At 37.1% G+C, this 16174-nt stretch overlaps 1 long non-coding RNA gene across 3 annotated transcripts; it reads right to left on the reverse strand.

Moving 5' to 3' along the window:
• Positions 1-12097: 12097 nt before the first annotated feature.
• LOC122295922 lies at positions 12098-13957 on the reverse strand. 3 transcript variants are annotated; one of them, XR_006238326.1, is made up of 2 exons: positions 13620-13957; positions 12098-12892 (listed from the first exon to the last, which is right to left on the reverse strand). It is a non-coding gene; the product is annotated as an uncharacterized LOC122295922 (long non-coding RNA). The 3 variants fall into 3 exon arrangements; XR_006238327.1 differs by having other exon boundaries at positions 12098-12906; XR_006238328.1 differs by having other exon boundaries at positions 13036-13957.
• Positions 13958-16174: the final 2217 nt, after the last annotated feature.

Genomic DNA, 16174 nt, shown 5'->3' on the forward strand with positions numbered 1-16174 from the left:
AATTGTTTAGTCTCATGTAACAATTCCAAATCATTGCTTGCAAGAAGAATATCGTCTACATATAGGACTAAGAAAATGTATTTGCTCCCACTTACTTTAAGGTATATACATTGATCAACAAGATTCTCGATAAAACCGTATGAGATAATAATCTTGTGAAACTTTAAATACCATTGACGGGAAGCTTGCTTTAGTCCATAAAGAGACTTCTTCAATTTATATACTTTCTGACTGTCGTCACTAAAACCCTCAGGTTGTTTCATGTATACCACTTCATCAAGATCCTCATTAAGAAAAGCTATTTTCACATCCATTTGATGTAATTCTAAATCAAAATGAGCTACTAAAGCCTTGATTATCCTCAACGAATCCGTCTTAGAGACCGGAGATAAGGTTTCATGATAATCAATGCCTTCCTTCTGAGTGAATCCTTTAACGACAAGTCTAACCTTATATCATTCAACATTACCAGAAGAATCTCATTTGGTTTTATAAACCCATTTGCAGCCAACTATTGCCGCCCCTTCTGGTAATTCAACGAGATCCCAGACTTGGTTCTTATAAATGGATTCTAACTCATTTTTCATGGCATCCAACCAAAATGTAGATTTATCTTCACTCATGGCTTGTGAAAATGTAATTGGGTCTTCCGGAAGTCCAATGTCAAAATCAGACTCAGTTAGGTATACAATGTAATCATCTGGAATAGCAGGCCTACGTATTCTTGAGGATCTTCTTAGAGCCATTACTTCATCAATTGGCTCAGACTGTAAATGCGGAATAACTTCAGATTGAACCTCATTTTCGGGGACATGTTGTACTTGAATTGGTGTCATTACTTGATCTTGTGATCTATTTTGCCTTAAGACAACCATTCTTTCTCCAAAAGAAGGCAAAGTAGCATGTTCAGGTGTTTCCTCAAAAGTGACCTCTTGAAGATTCACACTCCCACTAGGTTCAACATCCTCAAGAAATTTTGCATTTTTAGATTCGACAATTCGAGGGCTATTATTGAAACAATAAAATCTATATCCTTTGGAGTTATTTGAATACCCAATAAAGAAACCGCTAGTTGTCCTTGGATCTAATTTCTTTGTGCTAGGATTATAAATCCTAACTTAAGCAGGACAACCCCATATATGTTTATGATTTAAACTAGGCTTCCACCCTTTCCACAACTCGAAAGGTATCTTAGAGACAAATTTGGATGGAACCCTATTCAATATATAGATTGCAGTTTTAAGAGCTTCACTCCACAAGGAAAGTTGCATATTAGATTTACTAATCATGCTCCTTACCATATCTATTAGCGTACGATTCATTCTTTCTACAACACCATTTTGTGGTGGTGTGCCAGACATTGAACATTGGGCAACAATGCCTTCTTCCTGAAGGAAATTTGCAAATGGACCCTTAATTTGTCCATGTTCTGTGTACCTACCATAATATTCCCCTCCTCTATCAGATCTTATGATCTTGATTTTCTTTTCACTTTGATTCTCTACTTCTGCTTTATAGGCTTTGAAACGTCTAGTGCTTGAGCCTTCTCATTTAGAAGATAAAGATACATATACCTAGAATAGTAATCAATAAATGAGATAAAATATCTCTGACCATTCAGGCAAGGGGTAGAAAATGGTCCACAGATATCTGTGTGTATAATCTCAAGAACACCTGAGCTCCTTCTTGAACCTTTAGAATTATTGATGGTCTACTTACCCTTTATGCAGTCCACACAATTCTTGAAGTCAGTTATCATTCACGACCATATTTGCACTTTCAGGTCGATCATGCTTCATCCTTTCCTCTTCTTGCACACACATGGTCAGAAGATCTGTAACTGACCAGTTTTCCTTGTGTGTGTTATAAGAGATCTTGAAAGGTCCATACTCAGATGGCAGTGAGTCAAGGATGAAATGGACCAAGAATGGATAAGATATCTCTATCTTTAAGCCCTTAAGTTGACAAACAATGTCTCTCATTTCTGTAATGTATGCACGCATACCCTTAGAACTGTCAAAGGTTTTAATAGTGAATTGCCTAATAAGGGTGCTAGCTAAAGCCTTGTCAGAGCGAACAAACTGTTCCTCAATTGCCTGCATTAATTCCTTAATTGTAGCGCAATCACAAATAGAATCTCTAATGCTCTTACTCATGCGAGACTTAGACTTAGGCGATTAGATCACTCCCACCACTGGCGATTTTCAATAACTTCCTGTGCATCCGTATCCGTGGCAGTGGTTGCTCACACAGAGTGCATAGTCAAGGTCCATGTACCCCAAGGTAAATTGAACTGAATCTTTCCAGCCAGAAAAATTAGTGCCATCAAGCATTGGAATAAAATAAACACCATCAGCTAAGGATTGTGGTACAACAGATGCAAAATCAAGAAAAACTTTAATGCTATGAATTCAAGTAAATTTTAACCTTTCTGTGGGAAAAGGTTGCATAACAACATAAATTTACTTATCTTTATTTATAAGAAAAATTATTCCAAATATTAACAAATAAAACTATCCACACTTATAGGCAGAAGATAAATTTTACTGTCAATACCAAAAATTATTTTCTTATACTAATTAAATCACAAAAATTAAAGATTTCCCTGTAGGGATAAATCCTTAAAACCTATGATTTAATTACAATAAGATTCCAATTTTTTTTTTTTTATGCATTCTTTTAAATAATAAGGATGTTGTGGCATTACCTTGATTATTAAAAGAAATACAACTGGACATCTCTTTAAAAAAAATTAACTGTAAATTAGCCCAAAGGCCCAACAATATGAATAAAACTTGAAATTGAGCCCACAAATGTTTGAAATCTTGACCCGGCTTTTCTCTCACGTCATAGATTATGACAAAATTCATTGATCATGCCAAGAGAATAAAACAAAGAACAAAACTGGATTTCAAAAGCCCACTCTATGAACAAAATGAAATGCTAATAATTCAAACACAAAGCTGAAAGGCAACTGCTCTGATACCAAATGTAAGAAAATAACTTTAATGAATAAAAAGATCTATAGGATCTTTTACCTCCAGTCATTTGTGCTTGATAACTGGAAAACTTCAAATCTACAAAAGAGAGTAGAGATTTTATAGGGAAGGGACTTCTAGCCTTTGCCTTAGAACTTTATGGGTGGTTCTAATGGAAAACACAAACCCCTTTATATAGGCAAGACTAGGGACCCTCATTTATTACTCCTACAACCTTTAGGCTACCCTCATTATTTCATCCATCAAAAACTAGCAAGGGTCACCACTTTATTTATGAAGGGCAATTACCTATACTTGATAGATGAAGTGAAACCACCTTAGGGAAGACAAAGGTTTTCTAGGAAAACCAAAGGTCTAACAAAACATACCCAGAAATAGAAAGCCTTCACATCATTAGTAGACCCACCTCATCATCTACTTTTGTTCTTTCTCGGCCTTTTGCTCCTTTTCAGCCCTAGTGTTGCTTGGTTTAGGGATTGGTTGTATTCTCACATAAGGGTTCCTAGTCAACGTTTCTCCTCTCAGAGCAACAACATAACGGTCATTTGTATCCTCTTTCCACTGCAGCTCCCCAAGGTATTTTGCTAGTCTCTCTCGATTTGCTTTCCCTATCATCCGATTCACAGTTTCAAGCAACCAAAATGTCAACATGTTTATCTACTTACAGAGTGAAATGCTTCAGAGAATCAACCCAAAAATTGAAATGCACCTCAAGTGAACGGGTCAAATTATTCAGTCAGAGTAATGGGAGTGAAGAATAGAGTATAAATGCTTCATGATAAATTATTGATAGGGCCGTAATCAAGTGTAGCCCAGCCAGTCTTTGGCTTGCCGGCCTCAGCTTGACTCAAAAAACTCAAGGTCAAGCTCAAGCCCAAGGTCGAGGTTTTTATTTAACCTTTGTTCGAACTCGAGTTAATAAGCTAAACTTCCAACTCTAGCTCGAGTTGTTATTTATTTATTTATTTGAATAAGATTTAATAATTAATAAATTAGATGAATAAAAATTCTAATAATAAATTTATACAACTAACAAGTAAAACCTCTATTAAATTATAAGATTTTAAAATTTTATAAATAATTAATATGTAGCTAGTTGATATTTATCCACAATAACAATATATTATATGCCTACATAAATTATTAATACATATACAAAATATGATAGCATATATCTGTTCCATATATGGTTACCACGTACTAGTATATGAAATTATTAAATCTAATCGACTAATTATTGTACAAATGATAAAATATAGCTATGAAGCATATTAATTTATGGGCATAAATAATTAGGTTACATATTATATATTTAATATAAAAGTGCTATGCCTATTTTATTAGCTAATACACACACACACACACACACACACACACACACATATATATATGCATATATACATAGGTGTATGTATATATCTATCAATATATGAATGAGCTTTAATCGAGTCAACTCAAGTATAAACGAGCGGGCCTTAATGAGCCTAAGTCAAGTCGAGTCGAGTTTAGTCGGGTATGTGTCATTTACTAATGGAGTGGATATCTACTTTCAAAATCGAGTTTTTTTTTTTTTTTTTTTTTTCACGAATAGAGTTCGATTTGAGTTTAACCAAGCAAGAACCAATTGAGTTATTGAATAGATTGATTCATTTATAGCCCTAATTATGGATATGTTTTTAGAAGGAAAGGGAGAGACACCAGTTGAGGGTAGGGTGAGAAAATCATGTGTACCTATATTCTATAAACTTAAACAAAAGACGAAACCAAATTTTGGTCACGTAATAAGGAATCTACCATTGTAAGTTTTAGTAAACCAGTAGCAAACCAGCACAATGCACAAGAATAGTTGAAGTTCTTAAATAAAAACTAATCTAACTAACTTAAAGGTAAGATATATTGAGCAAGTTAGCATATCTTGAGTTATTATGCAATAAATAAAACCTTTAAGTGAGCACCAATGTAAGCACCTTGATCTCCAAAATTTGGTCGGGCATATTGGATTTTTCTCCCTTCACTCTCCTTATGTTTATAAGCTAGAGATGAAAAACCACACAAACTTCAATTAAATGGAAGGACCAAGAGCCCTATAGTGAGCCAAAGTAACTCTAATCATCAAGAGTCATAATTTATATGCTCTTTAACTTTCTCTAAAATTCATTAACATTTATGAATCAATTTGGAAGGATATTTGAGTCACCACAACTTTAGTTAAGAGATAAAATCAAGAAGAGATAAGACAGATTGACTCACTCTCCTAAGAGAAAACAGACTCAGATTCCTAACAAGAGATAGACTCGTACTCCTAGAAGGGAACTGCTTCACATGACTTAGACTCCTACAAGGAAAAGGCTTCACAAGAGTAATTAGACTCCTATCACTCCAAGGAAATAACCTCTATAAATAGCTTACAAGAGGTAACAAATTCTTAACTCTTCTTCCTCTTCTACATACGCTTACTCTCATATTATATTTCTGACTTTGGCATCGGAGTTTCCTCAGGGCAACCAGTGTCACCCCTTTATTCGTTGCAGGTGATCTGTGTGGTAGGTGGCAGTGAAACACATCCTTAACATTTGGCGTCGTCTGTGGGATATATATTTCCTGCAACCAGCGTGCTTTTCACATGCCTACTACTACGCGATCACAAGCAACCAGAGACCGAGAAGTGAACGCAACAGGTATGGAGGCGAGGTGGGCAGATATGGAAGAAAAACTGAAGAAGATGACAGATCTAGTAGAGCAACTGCAGAAAGTAAATGAGGAGTTAAGGCGACAGCATGTTGCTACGCCGCCAGTCAATGGACAAATGGAAGAGGATGCCTATAGTGCAGGCGGGGTCGATACTGAGGAGCTAGAAAAGAAGAAGCTGCATGACGAGCTAAAAAGTCTTGTTTACAAATATGAAGAGATGGCAAGGAAGATGGGAGGGATCTTCCTCGGTAGAATAGCTGTTGAACCGTACAGACATCCCCTACAGTGACGAAGTTATGGCAGTGGCCCTCTCGCCTAAATTCAAGGTTCCCTAGATTGACGTGTATGATGGGTCCAAAGACCCAATGGAACACTTGGAGAACTTTAAGGCGCATATCACACTCCACGACTTCCCCGGAGAAATCGCATGACGAGCTTTTCCCTTGACCCTAAAGGGAACGGCGAGAGGGTGGTTTAGAACTCTCCGACCAGGATCAATCAATAGCTTCGAGGAATTGGCCAAGCAGCTCTTAACACAATTTATGCCAAGCAGAAGGCGACGGCACCCATCAGCATACCTTTTAACAGCTAAGCAGAGAGAAGAAGAGAATCTGAAGACATACCTCACCTGTTTTAATATAGAGAGGTTGATAACCGAAGATCAAGATGAGAAGATCACTCTAGTTTCCCTCCTAGGTAGGATCTGGCAGCGCAGCCCTTTTATGGACGAGTTAGCAAGAAGGACTCCATCTTCTCTAAGGTAGTTCATGGACAGGGCAGATGACTTCGTAAATGCTGAAAATACATGAAGAAGACTACACGACCATGAAGAAAAGGGTCACTGAATTGGCGAGCACAGGAGAGTTAGAGCAAATGGTCGCAGAACGCTTAAAGCCTAAGCGACGGTATGAACGAGAACACAGCCAGCAAAGAGAGGACAGCCCCGGTAGGTGGCAAGATACTCGTGGCAGTAGTAGAGACGGAGTGCTCTCAAATGATGATAGGGACAGGGCGCCCTGAGGTGAAATCAGATGAAGTTTCTCGACCGACGGTGGGACAGGAGAAACATATAGCGAGTAGGTTTCCTGCCCTAGGAATGCAGAGCAATTGGAGAAACCTTACCCATGATAACAAAGTTTTTATTTTCTATTTGATTTATTGTTTTATTGATGAGACTCTTTTTGCATATTTCTGGAACATCTGGCAAACATTAAAATTAACAATTCTATTTGCGTGCTGACTAAAGTGCCCCTTACAGATTAGTCTCGCTTTACCGATAGAAGTGGATGGTGGTCAAGTCTTCACGACATTACAAAAGGGAAAGGTCAGGGACTGCCCAATCATTAAACACCAATGATGAGCTATCAGCCTCACGGTGCCATGTAAAAAGGCGGGAAAGGTTAGGGACCGCCTGACCTTTAAACACTAATGACGAGTTATCACACTCACGGTGCCATGTAAAAAAGGCGTGGAGGTCAGTAGACCATGCCACCCTTAAACACCAATGACAAATTATCACACTCGTGGTGCCATGTAAAAAGGGCGCAGAGGTCAGTAGATCATGCCACCCCTAAATACCAATAACGAGCTATCAACCTCATGGTGCCATGTAAAAAGGTGAGAAAGGTCAGGGACTGCCCGATCCTTAAACATCAATGACGAGTTATTAGCCTCGTGGTGCCATGTAAAAAGGCAGGAAAGGTCAAGGACCGCCCGACCATTAAACACCAATGACGAGTTATCACACTCGCGGTGCCATGTAAAAATGGCGTGGAGGTCAGTAGACCACACCACCCTTAAACACCAATGACGAGCAATCAGCCTCGCGGTGCCATGTAAAAAGGCAGGAAAAGGTTAGGGATTGCCCGGCCATTAAACACCAATGGTGAGCTATCGGCCTCGCAGTGCCATGTACAACTCCTCGACGCCCAAGTTAATCTTCTCGCTAGGAAGCCCATCGCCACCAGAGCAAGGCTCAGGTATTTAAATCTCAACTTTGTACCAATTTTGTTTTTAGTAAACCAGCACCTTTGGGTGAGCAATAGCACAAACGCCTCTAGGTGAGCAAAAGGACAAACGCTTCTATGCGAGCAACACGACCAACAACTCTGGGCGAGCAAGTATTTAGCAGTCTCAACCATGCAAAAATACTATTACAAAAGCACTCAGGGATAAACAGTTTTTCCATGCAAGAAACAGTCTCAGGAAAACGTCCATAGACTCAAAACTGAGCTCCATGCTCACACTCAATGAGGTCAAGTACATCTCCCGCCTATCTCTCCAAGCTGAGCCTCTCACCGCTTAGCACGAAACAAACAAAAAATAAGGGATTGGACAACAAACTAGGGATCGAACAGGATACTAGTGATCAAATTTTTAAATTTATTTTACAGATTATTGACTTGAAGATTCTTAAGGCCTTCTAAGGCTTCACAGCTACCAGAACTGCTTCTTCTGCAGGTTACCTCAATTATGGTTGACTTGAAGACTCCCAAGACAACCAAAAGGTCGAGCCTCATGCACGGTGCAGCCAACTGATAGCTAACCAAAAGGAAGAGAAGACACCCATGCGCACTAACTAGCATGGATTCTCGGCGGGGTAGGGAAAAACAAAAGCAAACGAATGCCCACGAGCCAATGAGGTAAAAGGTAGGTACAAAGAATGCAAAGTATTTAATTTTCCACGTGATGATCATGAAGGAAATTAGCGGGGTAACTGGAAGGGATATTTGAGTCCCCACAACTTTAGCTAAGAGATCAAATCAAGAAGAGATAAGACAGATCGACTCACTCTCTTAAGAGAAAATAGACTCAGATTCCTAACAAGAAATACACTCCTACTCCTAGAAGGGAACTGCTTCACATGACTAGACTCCTACAAGGAAAAGGCTTGACAAGCCTAATTAGACTCCTATCACTCTAAGAAAATAACCTCTATAAATAGCCTACAAGATGTAACAAATTTGATTGAGCTGAAATATTGCATATTTTAGCTATTTAAAATCAATGTATTTTAAATTATTCGTGACACTATTATTGGTTTTAGATGGAAAAATAGTTAATAAGCATAAATACGAGTTGTGATTTTTAATTTATTGATATCATGTTTATGCTTAATTTTATAACTATGATTTAATTGGACAATATTTCCTCACAAATATAATATATTTTTGATAATCTATTTTTTTATTTTAATTTATTTTTGAGTGCTATTTTTATCTACTTATTTTCAGCTCAAATAAAATTCACATGAGATCCGGTTGAAGCTTTTGACCAAAAGTGCATACTAATTGAGAGGAAGGAAGCGGTGTACTTCGGCAACTAAAAAAAAGACGAAGATTTTTGGTAGTGACTTTCTTACTTGGTTGTTTATAGATGCATGCGGTGAAGAAAATGATTTACGGTGGACAAACACATGCAACGTCAAAGTCTAAAAAGGGGGCTGAAACCAAATGGAGGTCCCATGAAGCAGCTCTTTATTTTATTTTTGCTTGCTCTTGGATGTGGGAGTGTGAACGTAAGAGGCGACAGCTTGTTGATAGCTTCGGTTGGTGCAACTAAAGTGGACTTGATTGGAAGTGCTTAATCCTCTGGTCCTGAAAACGTGGTAGTTGATAGTCAAGCAGAATCAAATAAATTTGATGTCGGTTACTGCAGCTAATTTGGAGTGGAGTCTCATCTAGCGTCTTGGAACCATGAAAATATATATATATATATATATATTGCACACTCTATTCTGGTCAGTGGGGATTGGCAGGAGGGGGAACTAGGGTGGTACGTGGGGAGTAGAGGGAAGTAGAGGGGGATGGGATGAGAAGGTGAGTCGGTCATTTGTCTGGAGTGGAGAGGTGCCATGCTTGACTTGGATTAGAGGGAGACTTGGCTGGTGGGACTTTACGTGCTGGAGTTCTTATTGAATTGAGGGAGTCGATGGATGCTTTTTCAGGAGAGTGGAGAGGTGTCGATGCTTGATTTATTGGGAGTTGAGGGAGTCGGTGGATGTTTTTTTAGGGGAGTTGAGAAGGTCGGCTGGGATTGATTTATTTTTCTTGGAGGAAGTAGGAGATCTATGGAAGTACACGTTGGAGGTGAGGGACGTGGGAGATTTATTGAGAGGTTTGGTTTCTCTTGAGTTTTCATTGAAGAGAAGTCGGTGGGTTGTGAAAGAATAGAGAGTCGGTTGGTCAGTAGGTGGGGACGCATGAGTGAAAGAAAGCAGAGTTGGTGGGAGCTGGGAATTTCGTTTTCAAGGGAAAGACGTGTAGACGTTGGAGTTAAAGGGGTGTCGGCTGGAAGGAATTGTTTTTGCTGAGTAAATTTTCAATGAGGGAGTTGGACGAAAAGGAGTATTTTCGTTTGAGGAAGATGGGCATGAGCGACTTGTTGGATAGAACATGCAACGGAAGGTCCTGGATTGAGACAAAACCAGAGGGCTGCGGAAGTTTGAGGGAGTCTTTCGGGCTTCATTTTCTTTATATTTTTTGCCTATAGTTATTTTCTAGTATTAAAGTTTGTGTTTTATTTTAGTTATTTAATGGAGGATATTTATGTGCTTTCTATAACACTTGTGATAAGCATGGTTGGCTAAATTTTCATACTAAGGTTAGAGGTGAAATTTAATGATTTAAATATTATTTTCGGATCAACGTAAAATTTATTTTGTGAGCTTGATTGATTGAAGAATTTTATTATTGGATATTTTGATTATCTATATATTTATCTTGATTCATTGTGATTTTCGAATACAGTGAATGCTTGAGGAATCCCTGTGATATTCAAATAGATTTGTGAATGTTTTAATCATCAATCGTTCATGCTTAATCATTACCGACTATTTTTTTTTTACCTTAAATGCTAAATCTTTCAATTAAACGGAATCATTATTCTAGTTTAATTGAAGAGATCGAAAACAATATTACAAATTATTAGACGGATCCTCGAAACTTTAGTCTTTCTCCATATCAATTGATTTTATTATTTTAGTTTTATTCAGTTATTTTACAAATCTTCATCTCAGTAATTTTATTTTATATTCGATTGCACATTTCTTTTAGTAATTTCTTTTCATTATTTGAATTCATTTTTTTTATCACAAAAGTCAATCCCTGTGGATTCGACTCTGTGAAGTACTACAACACCTGTATACTTGTAGGTAAAATTGCACTAAATTTTTGGTTCATTAATTTGAGTCAAAGTTTAGGCGCAACAAAATTCTTAACTCTACTTCCTCTTCTACATACGCTTACTCTCATATTATATTTTTGACTTTAACATCGGAGTTTCCTCAGGACAACCATGGTCGCCCCTTTATTCGTTGCAGGTGATCCGTGTGGTAGGTAGCAGTGAAACACGTCCTTAACAATCATTTTTAGAAATCTAGGGTACCCAAAATGCTACTAACCTTTAAATCATTTACGTAGAAGCCAGGTATAAAAGATTCCATAACTAAAACAAAATATACTTCATTAAAATTTGAAAGAGACTCTTGGGTAGCACTTGCTGAAAATCATTTAAGTCTCATGTGCTTAACAAAATAAATTTAATGACTGAAAACATAAAACTAATATCTCATAAATTGACTAGGCCTTTGTTTTGTCTACCTGAGTCAAGTCCCATCCTGCAACATCTTTCTCACAATGACCATAACCTCGAGTGGTTAAAACATTAAAAAAATAAAAAACCGAGTCAAATACCCAATCAACAAAAAATCACGTAGTAAAAATAACATAAACATAGGGTTTCCTTGAAAAACGTGCATACTTCATACTTTACTTTCATAAACATGTAACATGTACTATGCATAACTCATTAAACTTTTCTTTCACTTTCTTTAATGATCAACAAACCTTAACCCCCCGTGTATAGGATTATGCACTAGTTCCACTGCTTGTGACCATAAGGGGAACTGCTTAACTTATCATAACATACTATAGGGGACTACGCTTAGATCTGTGGCTTGCACATCTGCCTATAACTGCGTTGGTACCATGTATCTCTTATAGCCATTCTTAAAGCTTATTTCATAACTTGTCTTTTATCTTTCCTACCACATGCATTACCGCGATACATGTAAAACGCATAATACTATAATAACATGACATTAAACTCACTTAACAATATCATAACTGGGTACATAAAAAGGGACTGGGTACATAAAAAGGGGCTTTCAATAAAGGGCCATACATACATCATATGTACCAAAAAAAAAAAAACATTACTTACCATCCATGTAAGGAAATGATCATGCTACTTGCATAATTTAGAAAATATGTGTGACAGTGTGAAATTGAAGGGCATGATCATATTACTTTTGTAAGTCTGTATCTGAAACTAAAACTGAAAGATCTAGATGTTGGCTATCATGAAGGACATAACAGAAGCATCGAACAATACACCCACCAAGAGGATTGCACCAGACCCCCTTTTCATTTAGGACTTCAACCGCTGGGTTGAGAACAAAATAACAAAATTATATGTCATACGCTTCACAAACACCGCAAAAATCAAGAATTTTTCATTCTCTCTAACCGTACAAGCTAGAGCATTAGACTCAGAAAAAGAATATCTGCAGAAAGTCCTTCCTCTTAACTTTCCGTCGAAAACTAATTGAGTTGTATTATCGTAGAACCTTAGGCATAAAAGTTGTACCTCAGGGTACAAGATGGAAAATCAATAAACCAAAATGGCGTATAAAATATTCTGTCCATTTGGAATTATTCTTGGAGATAAAGGGTCACCCATTTGTTCGTCTTCTGCGGCTACTTTGGATTTCGGTTTGGGTCTCTGTTTCTGATTTGGTCTCTCAGATATGTTGGGTCCTTATAAATGAAAACTAAATAATGAAATCAAAGGTGAAAACAAAAGAAAGGAAAGAGAGGATGTATAGATTGACAAGGAAATTAAAAATGCGTACAATTGTTTCTGGGCGGGGATTGTTACGGAGACGGGCTTCGAGCTCAGGGTTGCGAGAGTTGGTAAGCTGCATCACGGCGTAACTGATAATCCCAGGGACGACGCCACATATGGTGGCGAACGTAATGAAGAAGGGCTTCGACTCCTTTGTCCTCCTCACTAGCCACCTCCATGTCTCGCTCTTCTCCAACAGTATCGACATTCAATACTCTTCTCTTCTCTTCTGTGCTGACGGACTCGACAATACCATTCTAAATTCAATACTGCTATAGGTACCCGCCGCTGGGTACCTGTTGCGAAATCACTGACGATATATTATTAAAAAAAAAAGAAAAAAAAAAGAAACCGATTTAGGAGATTTGAAACCCATTTGAAATCCAGAAGGTGCAGATATACTCTGCGAGCGCCAAAACCCGAACTGTACCACACTAACCTCGCCGTCAATTCCGAAAGCCACTAGATTGTTCAGGTACTATGTTTATTCTTCCTCTTCCTTTGCAAGATTATTAACTTCGAACTATATTTTCTTGCATAACTTCCGAAAATCTTTAACTATAGTTTAGTTGGTGGGGTTCATGTGGGCAAGAACAATCTAGTGGGTCTCTTGCATAACTTCCGAAAATCTTTAACTATATTTCAGGTGGTGGGGTTCGTGTGGGCAAGAACAATCTAATGGGTCTCTTGCATAACTTTCGAAAATCTTTAACTAAAGTTTAGGTACCGATTTTTGTGTGGGCAAGAACAATCTAGTGGGTCTCTTGCATATTCCGAAAATTACTAGATTGCAAGAACATTGTTAATAATCTTTAGTTTGAAGTTAACGGTAGAATGGGTCTCTGTACAAAATCGGTGTATAGAAAAAGAAGAGGTTGACACTGCTTCATGGAGATTTGATTTTGTTGTAGTTGTGTTTCCTTAGACAGTTCTTGTTGTTGTTTTACACATATTTATGGTGAATTTTTTATTTTTCAACCAAATGTTATTTTTATTTTTAAGAAGGGGAAGATTTTGTCACACCTGCATCTCAGCCATCGTCTATCTTCGATTTTCCCTTCTGCTACGAACGATGCTTGCCCTAATTTCATCCGTCTTCTGTACATGAAGGGGGGAAGGCAAAACGAGGAAAGAGGGAAAACAAAAAGAAAAATGCTGGGAAGGGCTTAATGAAACGCAATGCACCGTTTCATTAACTAGGACACATGGACGCGCGTACACGGAGGGTACCCAACAACGAGTGCAAACATCATTTTTCTTCTAAATTTCTATGGGCTTTCCTTCGTTCACTTTTTCATTACCGAGGTTCCATAGATTCCATGGGCCTTTAATTAAGCCTGTCTTTAGTAAGAAAAATTGTATCACATTATTTTATTACTATTTATAATTTATTCATTATTATTAATAAATTATTTATTATTTTTTTATTATTATTTATAGAAAATTTAAAATTAACTCAACATCTAAATATAGCATAAAACTAAGGCTGTAAATGAACCAGTATGTTCGATAGGCCACTCGGTACTCACTCGATTAAACACAAATCGAGTTTGATTCGTAAAAAAAATTAAAAAAGAAAAGAAAAGAAAAGAAACTCGTTCATGAAAGCATATACCCGCTCGATTTGTAAATAACACATCCGATAAAACTCAACTCGACTTGGCTAAGGTCCACTCACTTATGCTCGAGTCAACTCTTTAACTTGACTCAATTAAAACTCATTCATATATTGATAAATATATATATACACCTATGTATATATACATATATATATATATATATATATATATACGTATTAGCTAATAATATAAGCATACCACTTTTATAATTAAATATATAATATGTAATCTAATTATTTATGTCTATACGGTGAATATACTTCATAAGTATATTTTATAATTTGTATAATAATTAGTCGATAAATTTAATAATTTCATATAGTAATATGTGTGAACTATATATGAAATAGATTTATGCTATCATATTAAGTGTATGTATTAATAATATATGTAGGCATATAATATATTGTTATTTTGGATAAATATCAACTAGTTAGATATTAATTATTTATAAATTTTTTAAAATTTTATAATTCAATAGAGATTCTACTTGTTAGTTTTGTAAATTCAATATTAGATCTTTTCTTTATTTATTAATTATTAATTATTAAATCTTATTCAAAAAATAAATAAATAAAAACAACTAGAGCTCGGCTAAACTCGAACACGTTTATGGGACAAGCTCGAGTTGAGAGTTTAGTTTATCGAGTCGAGTCCAAACAAAGAATAAAAAAAAATCTTAAGCTTGAGTGTTTTGACTCTAGTGGAGCATGGCAAGCTAAAGATCGGCTTGGCTCAGTTCGGTTCAATTACAACCCTACCTAAAACTAAGTCCGAATTCCATACAAGCACGGGTGCATTTGGTTCACCCAAGCTAGCATTTCTTTCTATATCTAAATTCTTTAAAAGGAATAACTTATAACCGGTGTCTCCTACCACGTAAGTGGTTGATGAAGACATTGGCCTCTCTGCACTTCAGGGGATCCTTTCTGCATACGTTATTCCCCCGATCCCCCTCTCTTTGTGCTCTCTCTCTCTCTCTCTCTCTCTCTCTCTCTCTCTCTCTCTCTCTCTCTCTCTCTCTCTCTCTCTCTCTCTCTCTCCCCCCCCCCCCCCAATCCTTTTGTTTATAGAAATCCCAATATAAACAATGTAATCAATAAAAAATGAGTCCTTCATGCCTCCATTTCATAGAAAAAAATTAACTCCTTCCTCCCTTAAAAATTTATTCAACATTCATTCAAAAGAGAACCATGGCACAAACAGATATTTCATTCTAGATTACAACTAGAAACTAGAGAATAACAAATAGATTTTACCATAATTTTGACTATGGGTTTGTTGTTTGTGCGGACAATGGATAATTGAAGCCAAAACCCTACAATAAAACACAGACCATTATGAATTCGAGATTAGAAAAAATTAGGGATTAGATAAAATAATCCACCCCTCGATGTGAACTACCCAGGTATTGAGGTTCTCGATGGTGAAGTTGTAAGTCATGCTTTCGAGTTTGTTTTCGTGAGGGTGAAGGTGGGGGGGGGGGGGGGAGAGAGAGAGAGAGAGAGAGAGAGAGAGAGAGGTTAGGGATTTCAGGTTAGGGTTTTCGTTAGGGACAGGGAATGAGAGACTTGAGAAGGAGAGGTCTGTGGATTCGAGTTATTTCGTGAAGGACAGAGATGAAAGGAGAAGGGGGGAGAGAGAGAGAGAGAGTGAGTCGAGGGATTAACTTCTGCAGAAAGGATCCCCTGCAGCATGGAGAGGCTAGTGTCTTCATCAACCCCTTACATGGCAGCTTCCTATTTGTCTCCGATAACACCTCATTATAGGAGACACCGGCTGAAGCATTTCTATTCTCTAAAATGTGATGCTTGGAACTCTAGTTTGTGAAAATGTGACTAAACTTGTAAACTCGCTATTGTAAATAACATAGAATCGTATTGCTAATAATTATAAACAGATTTTACAAAAAAAAAAAAAAAAACATACAAATCGACATAGTTTCGTATAATATTTTAG

Source organism: Carya illinoinensis, chromosome 15, assembly GCF_018687715.1.
Source record: "Carya illinoinensis cultivar Pawnee chromosome 15, C.illinoinensisPawnee_v1, whole genome shotgun sequence".
Lineage (NCBI taxonomy): Eukaryota > Viridiplantae > Streptophyta > Magnoliopsida > Fagales > Juglandaceae > Carya > Carya illinoinensis.